Source organism: Pristiophorus japonicus, chromosome 3 (genome assembly GCF_044704955.1).
Source record: "Pristiophorus japonicus isolate sPriJap1 chromosome 3, sPriJap1.hap1, whole genome shotgun sequence".
In the NCBI taxonomy this organism is placed as follows: Eukaryota; Metazoa; Chordata; class Chondrichthyes; family Pristiophoridae; genus Pristiophorus; species Pristiophorus japonicus.
This window is the reverse complement of record NC_091979.1, coordinates 328,195,231-328,210,638: the sequence shown is the minus strand read 5'-3', so window position 1 is coordinate 328,210,638 and position 15,408 is coordinate 328,195,231. Positions and strand designations below refer to the sequence as shown.

General features: G+C 44.0%; 4 non-coding genes across 4 annotated transcripts; all 4 read right to left on the bottom strand.

The window, feature by feature from the left end:
- Positions 1 to 461: 461 nt before the first annotated feature.
- Positions 462 to 534, bottom strand: trnav-aac (transfer RNA valine (anticodon AAC)). The gene has a single exon. It is a non-coding gene; the product is annotated as a tRNA-Val (tRNA).
- Positions 535 to 3,207: 2,673 nt separating this feature from the next.
- On the bottom strand, positions 3,208 to 3,280 carry trnav-cac (transfer RNA valine (anticodon CAC)). Its single transcript has one exon. It is a non-coding gene; the product is annotated as a tRNA-Val (tRNA).
- Positions 3,281 to 9,103: 5,823 nt separating this feature from the next.
- On the bottom strand, positions 9,104 to 9,176 carry trnav-cac (transfer RNA valine (anticodon CAC)). Its single transcript has one exon. It is a non-coding gene; the product is annotated as a tRNA-Val (tRNA).
- A 2,675-nt stretch (positions 9,177 to 11,851) lies between these two features.
- trnav-aac (transfer RNA valine (anticodon AAC)) lies at positions 11,852 to 11,924 on the bottom strand. The gene has a single exon. It is a non-coding gene; the product is annotated as a tRNA-Val (tRNA).
- Between the last annotated feature and the right edge of the window lie 3,484 nt (positions 11,925 to 15,408).

The window sequence follows — 15,408 nt, the reverse complement described above, 5'->3', positions numbered from 1 at the left end:
ACGGTGGCATTTTGCAGCTCAGTGAAGGGCGGTAAACCGCTGTTTGATGCTGCATTCTCCGCTTTCCGCCGGCAGCGGCTGATTGGAGAGTGTGGGAGCGGAAGTTAGGGCTTGTCCCGCCCTCACTCAATCTGGAGCTGGGGAAGAGCGATTATTCGATGGGTTAGTTTGTGGCTTTAATTTTCTGTTGTGAAGCGTGGTGGCGTGGCAGGATTCTTTAATAATCTCTCACAGCTTACCTGAATGCACGGAATGTGCAGCTTTGAGATATGGTTTCTCCAGCGTCAGGGCTGGAAACGAGAGGGAGTGAGAGACACTGTGTAGAATTTGAGTGTGAACAGAACTGCAGAGAGAAATCAGCAAATGGAACAGCATCGTGAGACACTGCACTCTGTTAACATTGAACCACTAATATGAATGATTTAATTTTATCTTATCATTAATTGAACACGTTTGCATAATGTTTCCGCCCGGTTTCGAACCGGGGACCTTTCGCGCGTTAGGCGAACGTGATAACCACTACACTACGGAAACTCTGTGGCAGTAACATTGTTGGGAACATAACCAGAGCTTTAACCTCAACAGCTGGACTACACTTCTGGAGCTTGTGTCACGAGAATAGAATAACGGTGCGATATTTAGCAAGGTTGTGAGTGTGGCAGGAATTGATCCCGTGTTTCTCTGCCTTTATACATAGGAACAGGAGTGGCCATTCCTCAGCAATTGGTTAGAATCTGGAATACACTTCTCGAAAGGGCGGTGGAGTCAGACTCAATCTTATCTTTCAAAACGGCGTTGTATAAGTATCCGAATGAAAAAAATTGCTCAGCTGTGGGTAAAAGACAGGGGAGTGAGACTTGTTGAGAGTTGGCATGGGCTCGACGGGCTGCATCCATTCCCTTATGCTTTGATTCTATAAGTTAGTGGCACATTTAATAGTGTGCATGTCAGCAGAATATTGAAAGGGACATGGATTCAGTCGGCACAACGAGAGGCATCTGATTCAGAAGATTCCGGTGCATGAAAATTCGGGTTTAATGACTTTAAAAGCATCATTTTTCTTTTGTGAAGATTCGGTCAGAAAAATGTTTGAAAAAGAATTTTTTGCTGAAAAGGGCTCAGCACTTCATCTTCTTTTTGGCTGTTAGGGCCACACTTCTTTTCGATGGTATTCTTCCAGAATGTATATTTTCTTTGCTGTTTCACAATAACCAGTCCCTTGCACTACAGTCTATCTCACTGTTTCCAACGTCCCATGTACATGTTACCAGCAAGGAACATTTTGAAGCAGACTTCTAAAGCACACTGTCCAATATGGTTTATGGATTCAGAGGTAAAGTGCAGAGCACAGATAAGTTATTCAATTAAGGACTCTCCTTCAGTTAACATTTCTTTAGTTGTGCAAATGAAGATCATCAGTCAATTAATGATGTTTTCCCATGAAGGCAGGATAACATTTAATGATTATGCATTTTCTAAGTAAATGCCCATGTGATTCAGGGCGAAGTGGCATATTGGATCCAAATTTGGCTCAGAGGCAGTAAGCAAAGGGTAATGTTTGATGGGTGTTTTTATGACTGGAAGGATGATTCCAGTGGGGTTCCGCAGTTTTCAGTGCCAGATCCATTGCTTTTTATGGTATTTATCAATGATCTAAACTTGAATATAGGTGTTATGATTACGAAGTTTTCAGGTGTTATTAAAATAGGCAGTGGGTTGATAATGAAGAAGAAAGCTGGAGACTCCAGGAAGATATCAATCAACAGATAAGGGGGTAGAGCAGTGGCAAATGGAATTTAATCCAGAGATGTGAGTGATAGCGCATTTGTGGAGGGCTAACAAGGAAAGGGAATACACATCAACTGGTATGACATTGAGAAGTGTAGAGGAACAAAGGTAACTGGGATTGCTTGTCCACAGATCCCTGAAGGTAGCTGGCCAGTTGGAAAAGTTGGTTAAGAAGTCATATGGAATGGTAGCATTTATTGGCAGAAGCAAGGAACAGAACAGCAAGTGGGTTATGCTAGAACTGTATAAAATTCTGGTTAGGCCACAGCATGAGTACTGCGTGCAGTTCTAGTCACCGCATTGAAGGAAGGACGTGAATACGCTGGAGAGGGTACAGAGGAGATTTACGTAGATGTTGCCGGGAGTGGAGCAACTTTGCTATGAGGACAGATTGGATAGGATGGGTTTGTTTTCCTTGGAACAGAGGAGGCTGATGGGCGACAGCATTAAGGTGTATATAAAAAGGAGGGGCCTAGATATTGTTGATTAAAAGGGTCTATTTCACATAGTGGAGTGGTCAACAACCAGGCTGCATAATTTAAAAGTAATTAGTGTAAGGGTTAAAGGGGATTTGAAGTGAACATTCTGCATGCAGATGTTTGTGGGGGTCTCAAACTCACTGCCTGAAAGTGTGGTGCAGGCAGAAACCCTCACCACATTTAACAAGTTCTGAGATGTGCACATGAAATGCAATAAGGTGCAGGGGGACACACCTAAAACTGGACATTTGTTGGCCGGTGCAGATACGATGGGCTTAAATGACTCCTTCCATGCTGTAAACCTCTATGATTATATAATTATCGGTTAGGATTACTTTCATGATGCAAAACGTGGCAATCAGATAATTAATGGTGTTTCCAGTGAAGAAGTGTTCGTGCAAGCTGGGGCTCGAACTCAGGAAGCTGAGATGAAGCATCTTATGAGGCTGCTGTTTGGTGTACGGAGAGCGTTGTCTCGAACGGTGGCATTTTGCAGCCCAGTGAAGGGCGGCAAACCGTTGTTTGATGCTGCATTCTCCGCTTTCCGCCGGCAGCGGCTGATTGGAAAGTGTGGGAGCGGAAGTTAGGGCTTGTCCCGCCCTCACTCATTCTGGAGCTGGGGAAGAGCGATTAGTCGATGGGTTTGTTTGTGGCTTTAATTTTCTGTTGTGAAGCGTGGTGGCGTGGTAGGATCCTTTAATAATCTCTCACAGCTGACCTGAATGCACGGAATGTGCAGCTTTGAGATATGGTTTCTCCAGCGTCAGGGCTGGAAACGGGAGGGAGTGAGAGACACTGTGTAGAATTTGAGTGTGAACAGAACTGCAGAGAGAAATCAGCAAATGGACCAGCATCGTGAGACACTGCACTCTGTTAATATTGCACCACAAATGTGAATGATTTAATTTTATCTAATCATTAATTGAACACGTTTGCATAATGTTTCCGCCCGGTTTCGAACCAGGGACCTTTCGCGTGTGAGGCGAACGTGATAACCACTACACTACGGAAACGCTGTGCCAGTAACGTTGTTGGGAACATAACCAGAGCTTTAACCTCAACAGCTGGACTACACTTCTCGAGCTTGTGTCACGAGAATAGAATGACGGTGCTATATTTCGCAAGGTTGTGAGTGTGGCAGGAATTGATCCCGTGTTTCTCTGCCTTTATACATAGGAACAGGTGTGGCCATTCCTGAGCAAGTGGTTAAGAATCTGGAATACACTTCTCTACAGGGCGGTGGAGTCAGACTCAATCTTATCTTTCAAAATGGAGTTGGATAAGTATCCGAATGAAAAAAATTGCACAGCTGTGGGTAAGTGACAGGGGAGTGAGACATGTTGAGAGTTGGCATGGGCTCGACGGGCTGCAACCATTCCCTTATTCTTTGATTCTAGAAGTTAGTGGCACATTTAATAGAAACATAGAAACATAGAAAATAGGTGCAGGAGCAGGCCATTCAGCCCTTCTAGCCTGCACCGCCATTCAACGAGTTCATGGCTGAACATGAAACTTCAGTACCCACTTCCTGCTTTCACGCCATACCCCTTGATCCCCCGAGTAGTAAGGACTTCATCTAACTCCCTTTTGAATATATTTAGTGAATTGGCCTCAACTACTTCCTGTGGTAGAGAATTCCACAGGTTCACCACTCTCTGGGTGAAGAAGTTTCTCCTTATCTCGGTCCTAAATGGCTTACCCCTTATCCTTAGACTGTGACCCCTGGTTCTGGACTTCCCCAACATTGGGAACATTCTTCCTGCATCCAACCTGTCCAAACCCGTCAGAATTTTAAACGTTTCTATGAGGTCCCCTCTCACTCTTCTGAACTCCAGTGAATACAAGCCCAGTTGATTCAGTCTTTCTTGATAGGTCAGTCCCACCATCCCGGGAATCAGGCTGGTGAATCTTCGCTGCACTCCCTCAACAGCAAGTATGTCCTTCCTCAAGTTAGGAGACCAAAACTGTACACAATACTCCAGGTGTGGCCTCACCAAGGCCCTGTACAACTGCAGCAACACCTCCCTGCCCCTGCACTCAAATCCCCTCGCTATGAAGGCCAACATGCCATTTGCTTTCTTAACCGCCTGCTGTACCTGCATGCCAACCTTCAATGACTGATGTACCATGACACCCAGGTCTCGTTGCACCTTCCCTTTTCCTAATCTGTCACCATTCAGATAATAGTCTGTCTCTCTGTTTTTACCACCAAAGTGGATAACCTCACATTTATCCACATTATACTTCATCTGCCACGCATTTGCCCACTCACCTAACCTATCCAAGTCACTCTGTAGCCTCATAGCATCCTCCTCGCAGCTCACACTGCCACCCAACTTAGTGTCATCCGCAAATTTGGAGATACTACATTTAATCCCCTCGTCTAAATCATTAATGTACAATGTAAACAGCTGGGGCCCCAGCACAGAACCCTGCGGTACCCCACTAGTCACTGCCTGCCATTCCGAAAAGTACCCATTTACTCCTACTCTTTGCTTCCTGTCTGACAACCAGTTCTCAATCCACGTCAGCACACTACCCCCAATCCCATGTGCTTTAACTTTGCACATTAATCTCCTGTGTGGGACCTTGTCGAAAGCCTTCTGAAAGTCCAAATATACCACATCAACTGGTACTCCTTTGTCCACTTTATTGGAAACATCCTCAAAAAATTCCAGAAGATTTGTCAAGCATGATCTCCCTTTTACAAATCCATGCTGACTTGGACCTATCATGTCACCATTTTCCAAATGCGCTGCTATGACATCCTTAATAATTGATTCCATCATTTTACCCACTACTGAGGTCAGGCTGACCGGTCTATAATTCCCTGCTTTCTCTCTCCCTCCTTTTTTAAAAAGTGGGGTTACATTGGCTACCCTCCACTCGATAGGAACTGATCCAGAGTCAATGGAATGTTGGAAAATGACTGTCAATGCATCCGCTATTTCCAAGGCCACCTCCTGAAGTACTCTGGGATGCAGTCGATCAGGCCCTGGGGATTTATCGGCCTTCAATCCCATCAATTTCCCCAACACAATTTCCCGACTAATAAAGATTTCCCTCAGTTCCTCCTCCTTAATAGACCCTCTGACCACTTTTATATCCGGAAGGTTGTTTGTGTCCTCCTTAGTGAATACTGAACCAAAGTACTTGTTCAATTGGTCTGCCATTTCTTTGTTCACCGTTATGACTTCCCCTGATTCTGACTGCAGGGGACCTACGTTTGTCTTTACTAACCTTTTTCTCTTGACATACCTATAGAAACTTTTGCAATCCGCCTTAATGTTCCCTGCAAGCTTCTTCTCATACTCCATTTTCCCTGCCCTAATCAAACCCTTTGTCCTCCTCTGCTGAGTTCTACATTTCTCCCAGTCCCCAGGTTCGCTGCTATTTCTGGCCAATTTGTATGCCACTTCCTTGGCTTTAATACTATCCCTGATTTCCCTTGATAGCCACGGTTGAGCCACCTTCCCTTTTTTATTTTTACGCCAGACAGGAATGTACAATTGTTGTAATTCATCCATGCGGTCTCTAAATGTCTGCCATTGCCCATTCACAGTCAACCCCTTAAGTATCATTCGCCAATCTATCCTAGCCAATTCACGCCTCATACCTTCAAAGTTACCCTTCTTTAAGTTCTGGACCATGGTCTCTGAATTAACTGTTTCATTCTCCATCCTAATGCAGAATTCCACCATATTATGGTCACTCTTCCCCAAGGGGCCTCGCACAATGAGATTGCTAATTAATCCTCTCTCATTACACAACACCCAGTCTAAGATGGCCTCCCCCCTAGTTGGTTCCTCGACATATTGGTCTAGAAAACCATCCCTTATGCATTCCAGGAAATCCTCCTCCACCGTATTGCTTCCAGTTTGGCTAGCCCAATCTATGTGCATATTAAAGTCACCCATTATAACTGCTGCACCTTTATTGCATGCACTCCTAATTTCCTGTTTGATGCCCTCCCCAACATCACTACTACTGTTTGGAGGTCTGTACACAACTCCCACTAACGATTTTTGCCCTTTAGTGTTCTGCAGCTCTACCCATATAGATTCCACATCATCCAAGCTAATGTCTTTCCTAACTATTGCATTAATCTCCTCTTTAACCAGCAATGCTACCCCACCTCCTTTTCCTTTTATTCTATCCTTCCTGAATGTTGAATACCCCTGGATGTTGAGTTCCCAGCCCTGATCATCCTGGAGCCACGTCTCCGTAATCCCAATCACATCATATTTGTTAACATCTATTTGCACAATTAATTCATCCACCTTATTGCGGATACTCCTTGCATTAAGACACAAAGCCTTCAGGCTTGCTTTTTTAACACCCTTTGTCCTTTTAGAATTTTGCTGTACAGTGGCCCTTTTTGTTCTTTGCCTTGGGTTTCTCTGCCCTCCACTTTTCCTCATCTCCTTTCTGTCTTTTGCTTTTGCCTCCTTTTTGTCTCCCTCTGTCTCCCTGTAGAGGTTCCCATCCCCCTGCAATATTAGTTTAACTCCTCCCCAACAGCACTAGCAAACACTCCCCCTAGGACATTGGTTCCGGACACAATAGTGTGCATGTCAGCAGAATATTGAAAGGGACATGGATTCAGTCGGCACAACGAGAGGCATCTGATTCAGAAGATTCGGGTGCACGAAAATTCGGGTTTAATGACTTTAAAAGCATCATTTTTGTTTTGTGAAGATTCGGTCAGAGAAATGTTTGGGAAAATAATTTTTTGCTGAAAAGGGCTCAGCACTTCATCTTCTTTTTGGCTGTTCGGGTCACACTTCTTTTCGATGGTATTCTTCCAGAATGTATATTTTCTTTGCTGTTTCACAATAACCAGTCCCTTGCACTACAGTCTATCTCACTGTTTCCAACGTCTCATGTACATGTTACCAGCAATGAACATTTTGAAGCAGACTTCTAAAGCACAGTGTCCAAAATGGTTTATGGATTCAGAGGTAAAGTGCAGAGCACAGCTAAGTTATTCAATTAAGGACTCTCCTTCAGTTAACATTTCTTCAGTAGTGCAAATGAAGATCATCAGTCAATTAATGATGTTTTCCCATGAAGGCAGGATAACATTTAATGATTATGCATTTTCTAAGTAAAAGCCCATGTGATTCAGGGCGAAGTGGCATATTGGATCCAAATTTGGCTCAGAGGCAGGAAGCAAAGGGTAATGTTTGATGGGTGTTTTTGTGACTGGAAGTATGTTTCCAGTGGGGTTCCGCAGTTTTCAGTGCCAGATCCATTGCTTTTTATGGTATTTATCAATGATCTAAACTTGAATATAGGTGTTATGATGACGAAGTTTTCAGGTGTTATTAAAATAGGCAGTGGGTTGACAATGAAGAAGAAAGCTGGAGACTCCAGGAAGATATCAATCAACTGATAAGGGGGTAGAGCAGTCGCAAATGGAATTTAATCCAGAGATGTGAGAGATCGCGCATTTGTGGAGGGCTAGCAAGGAAAGGGAATACACATCAACTGGTATGACATTGAGAAGTGTAGAGGAACAAAGGTAACTGGGATTGCTTGTCCACAGATCCCTGAAGGTAGCTGGAAAGTTGGAAAAGTTGGTTAAGAAGGTCATATGGAATGGTTGCATTTATTGGCAGAAGCAAGGAACAGAACAGCAAGTGGGTTATGCTAGAACTGTATAAAATTCTGGTTAGGCCACAGCTGGAGTACTGCGTGCAGTTCTAGTCACCGCATTGAAGGAAGGACGTGAATACGCTGGAGAGGGTACAGAGGAGATTTACGTAGATGTTGCCGGGAGTGGAGCAACTTTGCTATGAGGACAGATTGGATAGGATGGGTTTGTTTTCCTTGGAACAGAGGAGCCTGATGGGCGACAGCATTGAGGTGTATAAAAATAGGAGGGGCCTAGATATTGTTGAGTAAAAGGGTCTATTTCACATAGTGGAGTGGTCAACAACCAGGCTGCATAATTTAAAAGTAATTAGTGTAAGGGTTAAAGTGGATTTGAAGTGAACATTCTGCATGCAGATGTTTGTGGGGGTCTCAAACTCACTGCCTGAAAGTGTGGTGCAGGCAGAAACCCTCACCACATTTAACAAGTTCTGAGATGTGCACATGAAATGCAATAAGGTGCAGGGGGACACACCTAAAAGTGGGCATTTGTTGGCCGGTGCAGATACGATGGGCTTAAATGACTCCTTCCATGCTGTAAACCTCTATGATTATATAATTATCGGTAAGGATTACTTTCATGATGCAAAACGTGGCAATCCGATAATTAATGGTGTTTCCAGTGAAGAAGTGTTCGTGCAAGCTGGGGCTCGGAGTCAGGAAGCTGAGATGAAGCATCTTATGAGGCTGCTGTTCGGTGTACGGTGAGCGTTGTCTCGAACGGTGGCATTTTGCAGCCCAGTGAAGGGCGGTAAACCGCTGTTTGATGCTGCATTCTCCGCTTTCCGCCGGCAGCGGCTGATTGGAGAGTGTGGGAGCGGAAGTTAGGGCTTGTCCCGCCCTCACTCACTCTGGAGCTGGGGAAGAGCGATTATTCGATGGGTTTGTTTGTGGCTTTAATTTTCTGTTGTGACGCGTGGTGGCGTGGCAGGATCCTTTAATAATCTCTCACAGCTGACCTGAATGCACGGAATGTGCAGCTTTGAGATATGGTTTCTCCAGCGTCAGGGCTGGAAACGGGAGGGAGTGAGAGACACTGTGTAGAATTTGAGAGTGAACAGAACTGCAGAGAGAAATCAGCAAATAGAACAGCATCGTGAGACACTGTAATCTGTTAATATTGAACCACTAATATGAATGATTTAATTTTATACAATCATTAATTGAACAAGTTTGCATAATGTTTCCGCCCGGTTTCGAACCGGGGACCTTTCGCGTGTGAGGCAAACGTGATAACCACTACACTACGGAAACGCTGTGGCAGTAACATTGTTGGGAACATAACCAGAGCTTTAAGCTCAACAGCTGGACTGCACTTCTGGAGTTTGTGTCACGAGAATAGAATGACGGTGCGAAATTGAGCAAGGTTGTGAGTGTGGCAGGCATTGATCCCGTGTTTCTCTGCCTTTATACATAGGAACAGGAGTGGCCATTCCTCAGCAAGTGGTTAGAATCTGGAATACACTGCTCCAAAGGGCGGTGGAGTCAGACTCAATCTTATCTTTCAAAACGGAGTTGGATAAATATCCGAATGAAAACAATTGCACAGCTGTGGGTAAATGACAGGGGAGTGAGACTTGTTGAGAGTTGGCATGGGCTCGACGGGCTGCAACCATTCCCTTATTCTTCGATTTTATAAGTTAGTGGCACATTTAATAGTGTGCATGTCAGCAGAATATTTAAAGGGACATGGATTCAGTCGGCACAACGAGAGGCATCTGATTCAGAAGATTCGGGTGCACGAAAATTCGGGTTTAATGACTTTAAAAGCATCATTTTTGTTTTGTGAAGATTCGGTCAGAGAAATGTTTGGGAAAATAATTTTTTGCTGAGAAGGGCTCAGTACTTCATCTTCTTTTTGGCTGTTAGGGCCACACTTCTTTTCGATGTTATTATTCCAGAATGCATATTTTCTTTGCTGTTTCACAATAAGCAGTCCCTTGCACTACAGTCTATCTCACTGTTTCGAACGTCTCATGTACATGTTACCAGCAATGAACATTTTGAAGCAGACTTCTAAAGCACAGTGTCCAAAATGGTTTATGGATTCAGAGGTAAAGTGCAGAGCACAGGTAAGTTATTCAATTAAGGATTCTCCTTCAGTTAACATTTCTTTAGTTGTGCAAATGAAGATCATCAGTCAATTAATGATGTTTTCTCATGAAGGCAGGATAACATTTAATGATTGTGCATTTTCTAAGTAAAAGCCCATGTGATTCAGGGCGAAATGGCAAATTGGATCCAAATTTGGCTCAGAGGCAGGAAGCAAAGGGTAATGTTTGGTGGGTGTTTTTGTGACTGGAAGGATGTTTCCAGTGGGGTTCCACAGTTTTCAGTGCCAGATCCATTGCTCTTTGTGGTATTTATCAATGATCTAAACTTGAATATAGGTGTTATGATTACGAAGTTTTCAGGTGTTATTAAAATAGGCAGTGTGGTTGATAATGAAGAAGAAAGCTGGAGACTCCAGGAAGATATCAATCAACTGATAAGGGGGTAGAGCAGTGGCAAATTGAATTTAATCCAGAGATGTGAGAGATCGCGCATTTGTGGAGGGCTAACAAGGAAAGGGAATACACATCAACTGGTATGACATTGAGAAGTGTAGAGGAACAAAGGTAACTGGGATTGCTTGTCCACAGATCCCTGAAGGTAGCTGACCAGTTGGAAAAGTTGTTTAAGAAGTCATATGGAATGGTTGCATTTATTGGCAGAAGCAAGGAAGAGAACAGCAAGTGGGTTATGCTAGAACTGTATAAAATTCTGGTTAAGCCACAGCTGGAGTACTGCGTGCAGTTCTGGTCACCGCATTGAAGGAAGAACGTGAATACGCTGGAGAGGGTACAGAGGAGATTTACGTAGATGTTGCCGGGAGTGGAGCAACTTTGCTTTGAGGACAGATTGGATAGGATGGGTTTGTTTTCCTTGGAACAGAGGAGCCTGATGGGCGACCGCTTTGAGGTGTATAAAAATAGGAGGGGCCTAGATATTGTTGATTAAAAGGGTCTATTTCACATAGTGGAGTGGTCAACAACCAGGCTGCATAATTTAAAAGTAATTAGTGTAAGGGTTAAAGGGGATTTGAAGTGAACATTCTACATGCAGATGTTTGTGGGGGTCTCAAACTCACTGCCTGAAAGTGTGGTGCAGGCAGAAACCCTCACCACATTTAACCAGTTCTTAGATGTGCACATGAAATGCAATAAGGTGCAGGGGTACACACCTAAAACTGGGCATTTGTTGGCCGGTGCAGATACGATGGGCTTAACTGACTCCTTCCATGCTGTAAACCTCTATGATTATATAATTATCGGTTCGGATTACTTTCATGATGCAAAACGTGGCAATCAGATAATTAATGCTGTTTCCACTGAAGAAGTGTTCGTGCAAGGTGGGGCTCGAACTCAGGAAGCTGAGATCAAGCATCTTGTGAAGCTGTTGTTCGGAGCACGGGGAGCGTTGTCTCGAACGGTGGCATTTTGCAGGCCAGTGAAGGGCGGTAAACCGCTGTTTAATGCTGCATTCTCCGCTTTCCGCCGGCAGCGGCTGATTGGAGAGTGTGGGAGCGGAAGTTAGGGCTTGTCCCGCCCTCACTCACTCTGGAGCTGGGGAAGAGCGATTAGTCGATGGGTTTGTTTGTGGCTTTAATTTTCTGTTGTGATGCGTGGTGGCGTGGCAGGATCCTTTAATAATCTCTCACAGCTGACCTGAATGCACGGAATGTGCAGCTTTGAGATATGGTTTCTCCAGCGTCAGGGCTGGAAACGGGAGGGAGTGAGAGACACTGTGTAGAATTTGAGTGCGAACAGAAATGTCAAGAGAAATCAGCAAATGGAACAGCATCGTGAGACACTGCACTCTGTTAACATTGAACCACTAATATGAATGATTTAATTTTATCTTATCATTAATTGAACACGTTTGCATAATGTTTCCGCCCGGTTTCGAACCGGGGACCTTTCGCGTGTTAAGCGAACGTGATAACCACTAAACTACGGAAACGCTGGTGCAGTAACATCATTGGGAACATAACCAGAGCTTTAACCTCAACAGCTGGACTACGCTTCTGGAGCTTGTGTCACGAGAATAGAATGACGGTGCGATATTTAGCAAGGTTGTGAGTGTGGCAGGAATTGATCCCGTGTTTCTCTGCCTTTATACATAGGAACAGAAGTGGCCTTTCCTCAGCAAGTGGTTAGAATCTGGAATACACTGCTCTAAAGGGCGGTGGAGTCAGACTCAATCTTATCTTTCAAAACGGAGTTTGATCAGTATCCGAATGAAAAAAATTGCACAGCTGTGGGTAAATGACAGGGGAGTGAGACTTGTTGTGAGTTGGCATGAGCTCGACGGGCTGCAACCATTCCCTTATTCTTTGATTGTATAAGTTCGTGGCACATTTAGTAGTGTGCATGTCAGCAGAATATTGGAAGGGACATGGATTCAGTCGGCACAACGAGAGGCATCTGATTCAGAAGATTCGGGTGCACATAAATTCGGGTTTAATGACTTTAAAAGCTTCATTTTTGTTTTGTGAAGATTCGGTCAGAGAAATGTTTGGGAAAAGAATTTTTTGCTGAAAAGGGCTCAGCACTTCATCTTCTTTTTGGCTGTTAGTGCCCCACTTCTTTTCCACAGTATTCTTCCAGAATGTATATTTTCTTTGCTGTTTCACAATAACCAGTCCCTTGCACTACAGTCTATCTCACTGTTTCCAACGTCCCATGTACATGTTACCAGCAAGGAACATTTTGAAGCACACTTCTAAAGCACAGTGTCCAAAATGGTTTATGGATTCAGAGGTAAAGTGCAGAGCACAGATAAGTTATTCAATTAAGGACTCTCCTTCAGTTAACATTTCTTTACTTGTGCAAATGAAGATCATCAGTCAATTAATGATGTTTTCCCATGAAGGCAGGATAACATTTAATGATTATGCATTTTCTAAGTAAAAGCCCATGTGATTCAGGGCGAAGTGGCAAATTGGATCCAAATTTGGCTCAGAGGCAGGAAGCAAAGGGTAATGTTTGATGGGTGTTTTTGTGACTGGAAGGATGTTTCCAGTGGGGCTCCACAGTTTTCAGTGCCAGATCCATTGCTTTTTATGGTATTTATCAATGATCTAAACTTGAATATAGGTGTTATGATTACGAAGTTTTCAGGTGTTATTAAAATAGGCAGTGTGGTTGATAATGAAGAAGAAAGCTGGAGACTCCAGGAAGATATCAATCAACTGATAAGGGGGTAGAGCAGTGGCAAATGTAATTTAATCCAGAGATGTGAGAGATCGTGCATTTGTGGAGGGCTAACAAGGAAAGGGAATACACATCAACTGGTATGACATTGAGAAGTGTAGAGGAACAAAGGTAACTTGGATTGCTTGTCCACAGATCCCTGAAGGTAGCTGGCCAGTTGGAAAAGTTGGTTGAGAAGTCATATGGAATGGTTGCATTTATTGGCAGAAGCAAGGAACGGAACAGCAAGTGGGTTATGCTAGAACTGTATAAAATTCTGGTTAGGCCACAGCTGGAGTACTGCGTGCAGTTCTGGTCACCGCATTGAAGGAAGAACGTGAATACGCTGGAGAGGGTACAGAGGAGATTTACGTAGATGTTGCCGGGAGTGGAGCAACTTTGCTATGAGGACAGATTGGATAGGATGGGTTTGTTTTCCTTGGAACAGAGGAGGCTGATGGGCGACAGCATTGAGGTGTATAAAAATAGGAGGGGCCTGGATATTGTTGATTAAAAGGGTCTAGTTCACATAGTGGAGTGGTCAACAACCAGGCTGCATAATTTCAAAAAAATTAGTGTAAAGGTTAAAGGGGATTTGAAGTGAACATTCTGCATGCAGATGTTTGTGAGGGTCTCAAACTCACTGCCTGAAAGTGTGGTGCAGGCAGAAACCCTCACCACATTTAACAAGTTCTTAGATGTGCACATGAAATGCAATAAGGTGCAGGGGTACACACCTAAAACTGGGCATTTGTTGGCCGGTGCAGATACGATGGGCTTAAATGACTCCTTCCATGCTGTAAACCTCTATGATTATATAATTATCGGTTAGGATTACTTTCATGATGCAAAACGTGGCAATCAGATAATTAATGATGTTTCCATTGAAGAAGTGTTCGTGAAAGCTGGGGCTCGAACTCAGGAAGCTGAGATGATGCATCTTATGAGGCTGCTGTCCGGTGTACGGGGAGCGTTGTCTCGAATGGTGGCATTTTGCAGCCCAGTGAAGGGCGGTAAACCGCTGTTTGATGCTGCATTCTCCGTTTTCCGCCGGCAGCGGCTGATTGGAGAGTGTGGGAGCGGAAGTTAGGGCTTGTCCCGCCCTCTCTCACTCTGGAGCTGGGGAAGAGCGATTAGTCGATGGGTTTGTTTGTGGCTTTAATTTTCTGTTGTGAAGCGTGGTGGCGTGGCAGGATCCTTTAATAATCTCTCACAGCTGACCTGAATGCACGGAATGTGCAGCTTTGAGATATGGTTTCTCCAGCGTCAGGGCTGGAAACGGGAGGGAGTGAGATACACTGTGTAGAATTTGAGTGTGGACAGAACTGCAGAGAGAAATCAGCAAATGGAACAGCAGCGTGAGACACTGCACTCTGTTAATATTGAACCACTAATATGAATGATTTGATTTTTTCTAATCATTAATTGAACACGTTTGCATAATGTTTCCACCCAGGGACCTTTCACGTGTGAGGCGAAAGTGATAACCACTACACTACGGAAACGCTGTGGCAGTAACATTGTTGGGAACATAACCAGACCTTTAACCTCAACAGCTGGACTACACTTCTGGAGCTTGTGTCACGAGAATAGAATGACGGTGCTATATTTAGCAAGGTTGTGAGTGTGGCAGGAATTGATCGCGTGTTTCTCTGCCTTTATACATAGGAACAGGAGTGGCCATTCCTCAGCAAGTGGTTAGAATCTGGAATACACTTCTCTAAAGGGCGGTGGAGTCAGACTCAATCTTATCTTTCAAAACGGAGTTGGATAAGTATCCGAATGAAAAAAATTGCACAGCTGTGGGTAAGTGACAGGGGAGTGAGACTTGTTGAGAGTTGGCATGGGCTCGACGGGCTGCAACCATTCCCTTATTCTTTGATTCTATAAGTTAGTGGCACATTTCATAGTGTGCATGTCAGCAGAATATTGAAAGGGACATGGATTCAGTCGGCACAACGAGAGGCATCTGATTCAGAAGATTCCGCTACACGAAAATTCGGGTTTGATGACTTTAAAAGCATCATTTTTCTTTTGTGAAGATTCGGTCAGATAAATGTTTGAAAAAGAATTTTTTGCTGAAAAGGGCTCAGCACTTCATCTTCTTTTTGGCTGTTAGGGCCACACTTCTTTTCGATGGTATTCTTCCAGAATGTATATTTTCTTTGCTGTTTCACAATAACCAGTCCCTTGCACTGCAGTCTATCTCACTGTTTCCAACGTCTCATGTACATGTTACCAGCAATGAACAT